An 11565-nucleotide genomic window follows, 5' to 3' on the forward strand; every position below is an offset into this window, starting at 1 on the left:
CATTGTTGATGCCAGTTCATTGGATATATTCAAGAGGGAGTTAAATATAGCCCTTACGGCTAAAGGGCTAAAGGGATCAAGGGATATGGAGAGAAAGCAGGAAAGAGATACTGAGGTGAATGATTAGCCATGATCTTATTGAATGGTGGTGCAGGCTCGAAGGGCCAAATGGCCTGCTCCTGCACCTATTTTCTATGTTTCTATGAGATGCATCCCAGACTGTTGAGCGAAGTAAAAGAGGAAATAGCAGAGGCTTTGACCACCATTTTCCAGTCCTCTTTGGATTTGGGCATGGTGCCGGAGGACTGCTAATGTGGCATCCTTGTTTAAGAAGGAAGAAAGGGATAGGCCAGGAAAGTGGTGGGAAAAATCCTTAAAGACAGGATAAATCTACATTTGGAAAGGCAAGGATTAATTAGGGACTGTCAGCACGGATTTGTTAAGGGAAGATCGTGTTTGACTAACCCGATTGAATTTTTTAAGGAGGTAACCAAGAAGGTCGATGAGGGTAGTACATACGCTGTAGTGTATGTGGACTTTAGCAAGACTTTTGATAAGGTCCCACATAGCAGACAGGTTAAAGCCCATGGGATCGAGGGCAAAGTGGCTAGTTGGCCAAAATTGGTTTAGAGATAGGAAACAAAGGGTAATGGTTGATGGGCGTTTTTGTGACTGGAAAGATGTTTCCAGTGGGGTTCCGCAGGGCTCAGTACTGGTTCCCTTGCTTTTTGTGACATACATCAATGATCTAGATTTGAATATAGGGAGTATGATTAAGAAGTTTGCAGATGACACTAAAATTGGCTGTGTGGTTGATAATGAAGAGGAAAGTCATGGACTGTCGGAGGATATCAATCTACTGGTCAGGTGGGCAGAGCAGTGGCAAATGGAATTTAATCCAGAGAAGTGTGAGGTGATGCACTTTGGGAGGGCTAATAAGGAAAGGGTATTACACATTAAGCGGTAGGCCACTTAATAGTGTAGATGAACAAAGGGACCTTGGAGTGCTTGTCCACAGATTACTGAAAGGTGGTCAGGTGGATAAGGTGGTTAAGAAGGCATACGGAATGCTTGCTTTTATTGGCCGAGGCACACAATACAAGAGCAGGGAGGTTAAGTTGTATAATATTCTGGTTAGACCACAGCTGAAGTATTGCGTGCAGTTCTGGTCGCCGTATTATAGGAGGAACGTGATTGCACTAGAGAGGGTGCAGAGGAGATATAACTGGGATGCTCCATGGAATGGAGAATCTTAGCTATGAGGATAGATTGGATAAGCTGGGTTTGTTCTCATTGGAACAAAGGAGGTTGAGAGGAGACCTCATTGAGATGTACAAAATTTTGAGGGGCTTGGACATAGTGAATAGCAAGGGCCTATTTCCCTTGGTGGAGGGGTCAATTATGAGGGGGCATAGTTTTAAGGTGGTTGGTGGAAGGTTCAGAGGGGATTTGAGGGGAACTTTTTCACTCAGAGGGCTGTGGGGATCTGGAACTCACTGCCTGGAAAGGTTCTTGGATGGGCACTTAAAGTGCCGTAACCTGCAGGGCTACGGACCTAGAGCTGCTCAGTGGAATTGGACTGGATAACCTCTTGTTGGCTGGCACAGATACGACCGTAAGTGCTGCAGGGAATCAAATACGGCCAAGGTGATCCCCTGGACTAGTTTCAATCACTGGATGGGTCGGAGAGGAATGTTACCAGATTTTTTTCCCCCACAATTGACCTGGGTTTTTAGTCTGGTTTTTGCCTCTCCCAGGAGATCACATGGCTCCGGTTGGGGTGGAGTGTAGAATGTTTTGGCGCAAGGGGTGTCGCAGTTGTGTGGGGCGGACTGGTTGGGCCGGATGCTCTTTACTTTTCTGCCATTGTTCATAGGTTTATATGTAACATTCAGGGCTGCTGACCAAGGGCCATGCAGATCTTTGTCAGCCGGCGCAGACATGGTGGACCGAAATGGCCTCCTTCTGCGCTTTAAGTTTCTGTGTGTCAAACTCCACTTTCCTGCCTGTGCTCCATATCCTTTGATTCCCAAAGTGTCCAAAAATCTATCGATCTTAGCTTTGAGTATACTAAACGTCTGAGCATCCACAGCCCTCTGGGGTAGAGAATTCCAAAGATTCACTACCCTGAGTGAAGAAATTCCGCTTCATCGCAGTCTTAAAAGGCCCTTATCCTGCGACTATGCCCTCTAGTTCTAGACTCTCCAACCAGGGGAATCAATCTCAGCATTTATCCTGTCAATACCCCTCATATTCTTGTTTGTTTAAGAGAGATTACCTCTCATTCTTATAAACGCCAGAGTATAGGCCCAATGTACTCAATCTCTTCTCATAAAACCCTTTCATCTGAGGGATAATTCGAGTGAACTTTCGTTGCACTGCCTCTAAGGCAAGTATGTCCTTCCTCATAAGGACAACAGGGAGAACGCACCTGCTTTTTCAAAATAGTGCCTGTGGGATCTTTTACATCCACCTGAGAGAACAGACATTGGTTTAACGTCTCACCCAAAATATGGCACCTCCGACAGTGCAGCACTCTCTCAGCACTGCACTGGGAGTGTCGGCCTGGATTTTGTGCTGAAGTCCCTGGTGTGGGACTTGTACTCAATGATCCCGCTAAGCTGCGCGACCGCCCAGTGGTCTGGAGGTCCCGCACAGGCCACTCGCTGGTCTCTCCATGGCGATAACCACGCACATGCCAAAGATCGAACGGGCCGCGCAGCCAGTTAAAGGGCTCATGCACCAAAACAAAGTACAGGGAACACTGCTTGTACCTGAAACCTTCTGACTCAGGGGCAAGAGTACTACTAACGCAGCAATGATATAAGAAGATAAGAAATAGGAGCAGGAGTAGGCCATACAGCCCCTCGAGCCTGCTCCGCCATTTAATACAATCATGGCTGATCCGATCATGGACTTAGGTCCACTTCCCTGCCCGCTCCCCATAACCCCTTTATTCCCTTATTGTTTAAGAAAATGTCTATCTCAGTCTTAAATTTATTCAATGTCCCAGCTTCCACAGCTCTGAGGCAGCAAATTCCACAGATTTACAACCCTCAGAAAAAGTTTCTCCTCATCTCAGTTTTAAATGGGTGGCCCCTTATTCTAAGATTATGCCCCCTAGTTCTAGTCTCCCCTATCAGCGGAAACATCCTCTCTGTATCCACCTCGTCAAGCCCTATCATAATCTTATACGTTTTGATAAGATCACCTCATTCTTCTCAAAAATGTAGAGGCCCAACCTACTCAACCCTTCCTCATAAGTCAACCCCCGCATCTCCGGAATCAACCTAGTGAACCTTCTCTGAACTGCCTCCAAAGCAAGTATATCCTTTCGTAAATATGGAAACCAAAACTGCACGCAGTATCCCAGGTGTAGCCTCACCAATACCCTGTATAACTGTAGCAAGACTTCCCTGCTTTTATACTCCATCCCCTTTGTTACTAACGAGCAATGACTGATATAGCTATCAGCTAGCACAAGGTTGGTAAAAGCCAAATCGTATAAATATAAAACAAATTCAACTAGTGGGTTAATTAACCTTCGTAAAAGAAAATGATCACAAACTAGCCTCTTCCCTTGGAAAAATAAATCCCCGCCTACTTCCTGTTTAAGATTCTGAAGGGGATTGACAGGGTAGATGCTGAGAGGATGTTTTCCCAGGCTGGAGTGTCTGGAACCAGGGGTCACAGTCTCAGGATAAGGGGTCGGCCATTTAAGACCGAGATGAGAAAGAAATTCTTCACTCAGAGGGTGGTGAATCTTTGGAATTCTCTGTCCCAGAGGGCTGTGGATGCTCAGTCGTTGAGTAGATTCAAGGCTGAGATAGATAGATTTTTGGACTCTTGGGGAATCAAGGGATAAGGGGATCGGGCGGGAAAGTGGAGGTGAGGTACAAGGTTAGCCATGATCTTATTGAATGGCAGAGCTGACTCGAGGGGCAGTATGGCCGACTCCTGCTCTTAATTATTAGGTTCTTATGTACCAAAGATGATTTTAATGTTTCATTTTTCCACGCCACTTTGTGTTAATTAAGTTGCTCGACTTTGGTGTTTTGTGTACACAAGGTTAGCCTCATATCACGGAGTGTTTCCCTTCACCATCTGTCAGGCAAAGTGCTCTGCATAGATTTTAACCTTTTAATTCCTTTAAAGTGAAGATTTTGAAAACAGATCACTTCTGGACAGACAATTAGCGATGATCGCACAAACTCAGGTTTCTCATGAACTGATCAGCAGGAAAACAAATGTGTGCCTGACAGATGCAAACATCCCTTCATTTATGTCTACAGAGAGTCACTTAAATTAACAAGATTGCAGACAAATTGAATTCACAAATGAAAAAGGAACCAGTATTTCTTTTTCGAAATAGAGGAAATTGCAGCTGTTCAGATTAATGAGGCCCTTAGCAATTTTGGTAAGACATCAGGGATCAAACAAACCTGCATGATTTCTTAAATTAAACTGGGAAACAAATAGCACGACACGCTGTCCAGTACTGAAATGCCAGTAAAATCAATGCACAGTATCGAGGGAGTACTGAGGTGCAGAGTCTTTTGTCTGATAATGTCATGTGAAGCACTTTGGGATGTTTTACTACAATAAGGGCGCTATATAAATGCTAGTTATTGTTTTTGTTGTTAGTGTGTCACTGCACAGCACCACACAGTGAAGGACACAGGCTAGGTCCCACAATTCTCCAATCTCTGCCAGGTTATTTAAATGGAGAAAGATTGCAAAGTGCCGCAGTACAGCAGGACCTGGGGGTACTTGTGCATGAAACACAAAGGGTAGTATGCAGGTACAGCAAGTGATCAGGAAGGCCAATGGAATGTTGGCCTTTATTGCAAAGGGGATGGAGTATAAAAGCAGTCTTGCTACAGTTATACAGGGTATTGGTGAGGCCATATCTGGAATACTGCGTGCAGTTTTGGTTTCCATATTTACAAAAGAATATACTTGCTTTGGAGGCAGTTCAGAGCAGGTTCACTAGGTTGATTCCAGAGAGGAGGAGGTTGACTTATGTGGAAAGGTTGAGTAGGTTGGGCCTCTATTCATTGCAATTCAGGTGATCATATTGAAACGTATAAGATTATGAGGGAGCTTGACAAGGTGGATGCAGAGAGGATGTTTCCACTGATGGGGGAAGACAAGAACTAGAGGGCATGATCTTAGAATAAGGGGCCGCTCATTTAAAACTGAGATGGAGAAATTTCTTCTCTCAGAGGGTTGTAAATCTGTGGAATGCACTGCCACAGAGAGCTGTGGAAGCTGGGACATTGAATAAATTTAAGACCGAGATGGACAGTTTCTTAACCAATAAGGGGATAAGGGGTTATGGGGAGTGGGCAGTGAAGTGGAGCTGAGTCCATGATCGGATCAGCCATGATCGTATTAAATGGCGGAGCAGGCTCGAGGGGCCGTATGGCCTACTCTTGCTCCTATTTCTTATGTCATTATGCCAGGAAGGAAGATTTGGCAGACAGGGAGAAGGAAAAAGATAAATTAGCAATCCTCAACCACATCCATTGTACCTCTGGTGGGATCTGACAAAGCAGGAACCTTGGGATAGGTCCCCTAACCACCACATCCACCTCCCCCAAAGTCCCCTTTGGTAGCAGTACAGTGCATCCCAAACAAAAAGGAGCAACATTATAACTTATATTTTCAGGCAATTCACCGCTGTAGTGGGTAGCGCTCATCTATGAGCCAGATGGTTGTGGGTTCAAGTCTCACTCTCGAGCACATAATCCAGGCTGACGCTCCCAGTGCAGTGCTGAGGGAGCGCCGCACTGTCGGAGGTGTCGTCTTTCGGATGAGACGTTAAACCGAGGCCCCTTCTGCCCTCTCAGGTGGACGTAAAAGATCCCATGGTCAATATTTTGAAGAAGAGCAGGGGAATTCGTCCCGGTGTCCTGGCCAATATTTATTCCTCAACCAGCATCAGTAAAGCAGATTATCTGTTCATGGTCACATTGCTGCTTGTGGGAGCTTGCTGTGCACAAATTGCCTGCCATATATCCTAAATTACATTAACAAAAGTACTTCAGTGACTGTAAAGCGCGTTGGAATATCAAGGTCGTGAATGGTGCTATAGAAATGCAAGTCTTTCTTTCTGATAGAGTTAGATGACGAGGCTCATGTGAAGCATTAATGTCAGTAGAGACCAGTAAACATAGAAACATAGAAAATAGGTGCAGGAGTAGGCCATTCGGCCCTTCTAGCCTGCACCGCCATTCAATGAGTTCAAGGCTGAACATTCAACTTCAGTACCCCATTCCTGCTTTCTCGCCATACCCCTTGATCCCCCTAGTAGTAAGGACCTCATCTAACTCCTTTTTGAATATATTTAGTGAATTGGCCTCAACAACTTTCTGTGGTAGAGAATTCCACAGGTTCACCACTCTCTGGGTGAAGAAGTTCCTCCGCATCTCGGTCCTAAATGGCTTACCCCTTATCCTTAGACTGTGACCTCTGGTTCTGGACTTCCCCAACATTGGGAACATTCTTCCTGCATCTAACCTGTCTAACCCCGTCAGAATTTTAAATGTTTCTATGAGGTCCCCTCTCATTCTTCTGAACTCCAGTGAATACAAGCCCAGTTGATCCAGTCTTTCTTGATAGGTCAGTCCCGCCATCCCGGGAATCAGTCTGGTGAACCTTCGCTGCACTCCCTCAATAGCAAGAATGTCCTTCCTCAGGTTAGGAGACCAAAACTGTCCAGATTGTCTGCCGTAAATTCGATGTAATTCTATGTAAAGCACTTTGGGACGTCCTGAGATCGTGAAAGGTGCTGTATAAATGTGAGTTCTTTCTTTCAATACGATGAAGTCAGCTTGGCAGGATTTGGATACCTAAGCCGACCGCAAACATCAGTGCATTATGATGAAACTGTCCCGATGGGTGAGCAAATACCCAAACCATGCACAACGCGCAAAGCGAGCAGGGTTTACAGCAAGATTCGGTTCACACTGGTGCGCGAGAGGTCTCTGTGGAGAGGAAAACATGGCTTTCTGAAAATTGACACATCTTGGGAAGTCCTCTTCCAGAAGACACCATTCGAGTCTCTTTAGCTCAGATCATCGCAATACTGCCATTAAAAAAATATAGGAACAGGAGGAGGCCATTCAGCCCCTTGAGCCTGTTCCACAATTGAGTGAGATCACGGCTGATCTGTGACCTAACTACAAATAACCGCATTTGGCCCATATATCCCTTAGGTTAGCAGAAAGCTATTAATCTGAGATTTAAAATCAACAATTCATCTATCATTGATTGCAGTTTGTGGGAGAGAGTTACCATCCTGTGTGTGTGGAAGTCTTTTCTAATTTCACTCCTGAAAGGCCTGGCTCGAATTTTTCGTGCTGGATTTTCTGGAGCGGCGTGAAATGGGGCGGCGAGGTCTCTTGCATCCGGTCGCGATCCTCGGGTCAGGTTTAGCAGCGGCGCTGGAAGAGCTGTGCCAGATGTGCAATGCCTCTCGTTGTGACACAGTCCGAGTTTATGACTCGAACCCGGTCCGTACGCCTGGAATCGTGCCTCGCAATGACCGCTTGGGAAAACAGAGTGGTCCAGCCATGCCAACAGCGAGGATGGCAAAGTGCTGGAAAGGTAAGTGCGAGTGTTTGTCCCTTTAATTGTTTTAGCGATTTGTGTTGTGGTGACGTGGGCAATGTTTTGGGAATGTGTGTGGGGTTTTTTTTAAGGTTCACTCCCACCCCCCCGCCCCACTCACAGCCTCTCAGAGTGCACATGGCCCAGCACTTTAGTTTGCGGGTTTCCCATTTTTGCACCTCGAAAGTTGTCCAACACTTCCCTTTGCGCTGCGCCCTGGCATAGGGCCTGATGCCCAAACTTCCTTACTAAAGCGCAACCTATTAAAAACAAAAGCGCCTAAAATCCAGCCCACAGACTATGCCCCCACATCCTAGACTCCCCCAACCAGCAAAAATAGTTTCTCTCTATCTACTCCCCTTAATATCTTGAAAACTTTGATCAGATCATCCCTTAACCTTCCAAATTCTGGGGAATACAACCCTAATTTTTGTAATCTCTCCTCGTAACATCAATTGCAAAGTATTGCATGAACCAACTGGGGGCTTCCACACGATTTTTCTTTCCTCCACCTTCAGCAATCACAAGAACTTTAACTTTGCTTAGAATAAGGGGCCGCCCATTTAGAACTGAGATGAGGAGAAATTTCTTCTCTGAGGGTTGTAAATCTGTGGAATTCGCTGCCTCAGAGCTGTGGAAGCTGGGACATTAAACAAATTTAAGACCAAAATAGAGAGTTTCCTGAGCGATTGGGGGTTACGGGGGGCGAGCGGGGAAGTGGAGCTGATCCAATCATCAGATCAGCCATGATCTTATTGAATGGTGGAGCAGGCTCAAGGGGCCTTGTGGCCTACTCTTGCTCCTATTTCTTATGTTCTTATTTAACTTTGAAGAAAATATGTGCCAGTGAGCTGCTTTTTGAAAATGAGGGTATTGAGCCAAGTTGGATACAGGAATGTTATTGCAACTTTCGCTGAAATGTCTTAAAACTGGAGATGGATAATATTGTCACTTTGGAACATTTGTGAAGCTCTAAGTTGAGACTGCAATGACCACTTCAAGTCATTGTTTTCTCTGTATGAATTTTAACTACTTTCTGTCCCTGGATGTTGCCAGTGGATTTTGAGTCCAATGTTAGAAAATAAAAATTCCCAAAACGTCCAAGTACAGAAGCACTTCCCTACTCCCACCCAAATGCAAATCAAAACACACTATTCCCAGCCAACAGGACCACTGAGAGGGGAACAGCCCATTTGTTTCCTGACCAATTTGAACCTCAGGGACCAATGAGAAAAGACATTTCTCCAACCCCTGAAAGCCACTTTGCCCCAGGCATATAAACAAGCCGAGAAACTTAGTGTTACCAACATATTGCCCTCACAAACACCAAGCGAGATGTGCACTGGCTCTGGTATATATCCGAATGAAAACTCCAGTCAAATAATTGCCAGAGCAGTGACGGCACATGGAACTCCGCTAATTCGGTCGCTTCTCGGCCTTTTGGCTAAGATCATGCGTAACTGACCTGACAGGGGAGTAGCCACCATGACCTCCGGGTGGTTCTCCCTGGATCAGGAAGGTATATGCTTGCTTTTTTGGAAACAGGAGGTGGGTGGGGTGGCTTGACCCATCCACCTCCACGGAGGTGTGTGGGGGGCCTGACCCATCCACCTCCATGGCACGAACCTGGTATTGCAGTACTTCCAGGAACGGTGCAGTGGCTCTAGGCCTTTTGGCTAAGAGCATTGGCGCAGAGTGATCCTTGGCGTGTGCAAGGTGACCTCTGGCGTTTGTGATTTGACAAAGAATTGGAACGATTGGCTACGAATTTCAAAAAAAAAAAAAAAAATTTGGTCGCTTCTCGGCCTTTTGGCTAAGATCATGCGTAACTGACCTGACACGGGAGTAACCACCATAACCCCAAGGTGGTTCTCCCTGGATCAGGAAGGTATATGCTTGCTTTTTTGGAAATAGGAGGTGTGTGGGGTGGCCTGACCCATCCACCTCCATGGCATGAACCTGGTATTGCAGTACTTCCAGGAACGGTGCAGTGGCTCGAGACCTTTTGGCTAAGAGCATTGGCGCAGAGTGATCCTTGATGTGTGCAAGGTGACCTCTGGTGTTTGTGATTTGACAAAGAATTGGAACGATTGGCTACGAATTTCAAAAAAAAAAAAATTCGGCTTCTGAAAGGTGTTCATGTTTAGTTCATGCAAGCTAGAGCAAAACAGGTGATTGTCTCTCTTTCTCTCCAGTAATGCCAGACAGATTTCACTTCGCAACAGTTTGTTCAAGTGACCAGTTTGAGACTTTGGGACTGAAACTGGGATTCCTGTCAATACGATGTTCAGCAAGGACAATGCAACTTACGCAAAGGGACATAGGAATGTGCAGAGAAATATAAACTTGTGTGCGCAAGAATTGGCTGAAGGACGACTGACCGACGACTATCAAATAAGGCACGGCCACTTTCAGTTTGATAAAGAAATCAGCGTATATAAAAAAAGCTTTTGTATTTTGAGAGTAAAGAGAAAGCTATAAAGATGAGCACATGCATACACTCAGAACGGCTGGCAAAACTCCGCTTGTGAACATGTTATACTCTGGAAAAATTATATTCTGCTTTTAGATTGTTTTTTCTACTTTACCATAAAAAACAAAGTGATTATAACCATAAGACTGCTAAGGCCGCAGCTGGAATACTGCGTGCAGTTCTGGTCACCACATTACAGGAAAGATGTGATTGCGCTGGAAAGGGTGCAGAGGAGATTTACAAGAATGTTGCCTGGACTGGAGAATTTTGGCTATGAGGAAAGATTGGAGATGGTGGGTCTGTTTTCTTTGGAACAGAGGAAGGGAAGTTGAGGGGAGACCTGATTGAGATGTATAACATGAGGGGCCTGGATAGAGTGGATAGGAAGGACCGGTTTCCCTCGACAGGGGGCATAGATTTAAAGTAATTGGGGGGAGATGTTTAGAGGGGATTTGAGGGGAAATGTCTTCACCCGGAGGGTGGTGGGAGTCTGGAACTCACTGCCTGAAAGGGTGATAGAGACTGAAACCCTCACCACATTTAAAAAATACTTGGATGTGCACCTGAAGTGCCGTAACCTGCAGGGCTACGGACCAAGAGCTGGAAAGTGGGATGAGGCTGGGTAGCTCTTGGTCGGCTGGCACAGACACGACGGGTCGAACGGCCTCCTTCCATGTTGTAAATTTGTACGATTCTATGAAGACTAAATTCTTTACTACTGAATTGAACAACAGAAGATTGTTTAAAACAATAAACAGTTGCTAGTGGTGACTTGGAGACTTTCCTATTTTACGTAAGCAACCTATTTTTTAAACCCGGAGAGAATATAGATGAGTTTCCCCCGGGTCTACCTCAGCTCATACATCATAGACTGCTGACCAGATATGTTCAGAAAATGAAGGAGTTGGAAAAGGAATAGTTGCACAGCCCTACCTAAAATAACAATTTGAAATTCAACAGACATGTCCTTATGGCACGACAGCCCACACAGCAGCGTTACACAAGAGAAAATAAACTTAATAAAAGGTCACTTCACTGTTACAGAAGTGACCTTGCGAGTAATGAGCAGAGCATACAGCACGAGCACTGCACACAGGCGTGATGTGGGTATCAGTATCAGCTGAGACAACATACCACCAAACCTCAACGAGAAGTACAACTACAACAGTACAGACAGAAATTGGAATTACGTTGTGGACGCTCGGAAGAAATACATGCCGATAGGCTGAGGAATGTTCCAATTCTCAACAAGATTAATGGAAGGAAAATAGCCCACAAGTTCGACAACTCAATTCTGCGCTGTACGCCAAAAATATAAGGAGACACATCCAATGCTCGTCGGAGAATCATAAGATGGCAATCTAAATCAAGCAGTTTGGCAATGTCGTTAAACACGACAGTGATGTCTGAGTCAGTTACATTAATCATTTACTGGCATTTGACAATGTCAGTGGCAGAATGCAGATTTTGGAAGCATT

General features: G+C 45.3%; 1 protein-coding gene and 2 pseudogenes across 2 annotated transcripts in view; 2 read left to right on the forward strand and 1 right to left on the reverse strand.

Annotated features, from left to right (window-relative positions):
• The window catches only part of gbe1b (glucan (1,4-alpha-), branching enzyme 1b), a 641317-nt gene that overhangs the window by 573018 nt on the left and 56734 nt on the right, over window positions 1-11565 (reverse strand). The window lies entirely within an intron of this gene.
• On the forward strand, window positions 9039-9277 carry LOC139276562 (U2 spliceosomal RNA; annotated as a pseudogene).
• LOC139276523 (U2 spliceosomal RNA) lies at window positions 9408-9610 on the forward strand (annotated as a pseudogene).

This window comes from Pristiophorus japonicus, chromosome 11 (assembly GCF_044704955.1).
Source record: "Pristiophorus japonicus isolate sPriJap1 chromosome 11, sPriJap1.hap1, whole genome shotgun sequence".
NCBI classification, from domain to species: domain Eukaryota; kingdom Metazoa; phylum Chordata; class Chondrichthyes; family Pristiophoridae; genus Pristiophorus; species Pristiophorus japonicus.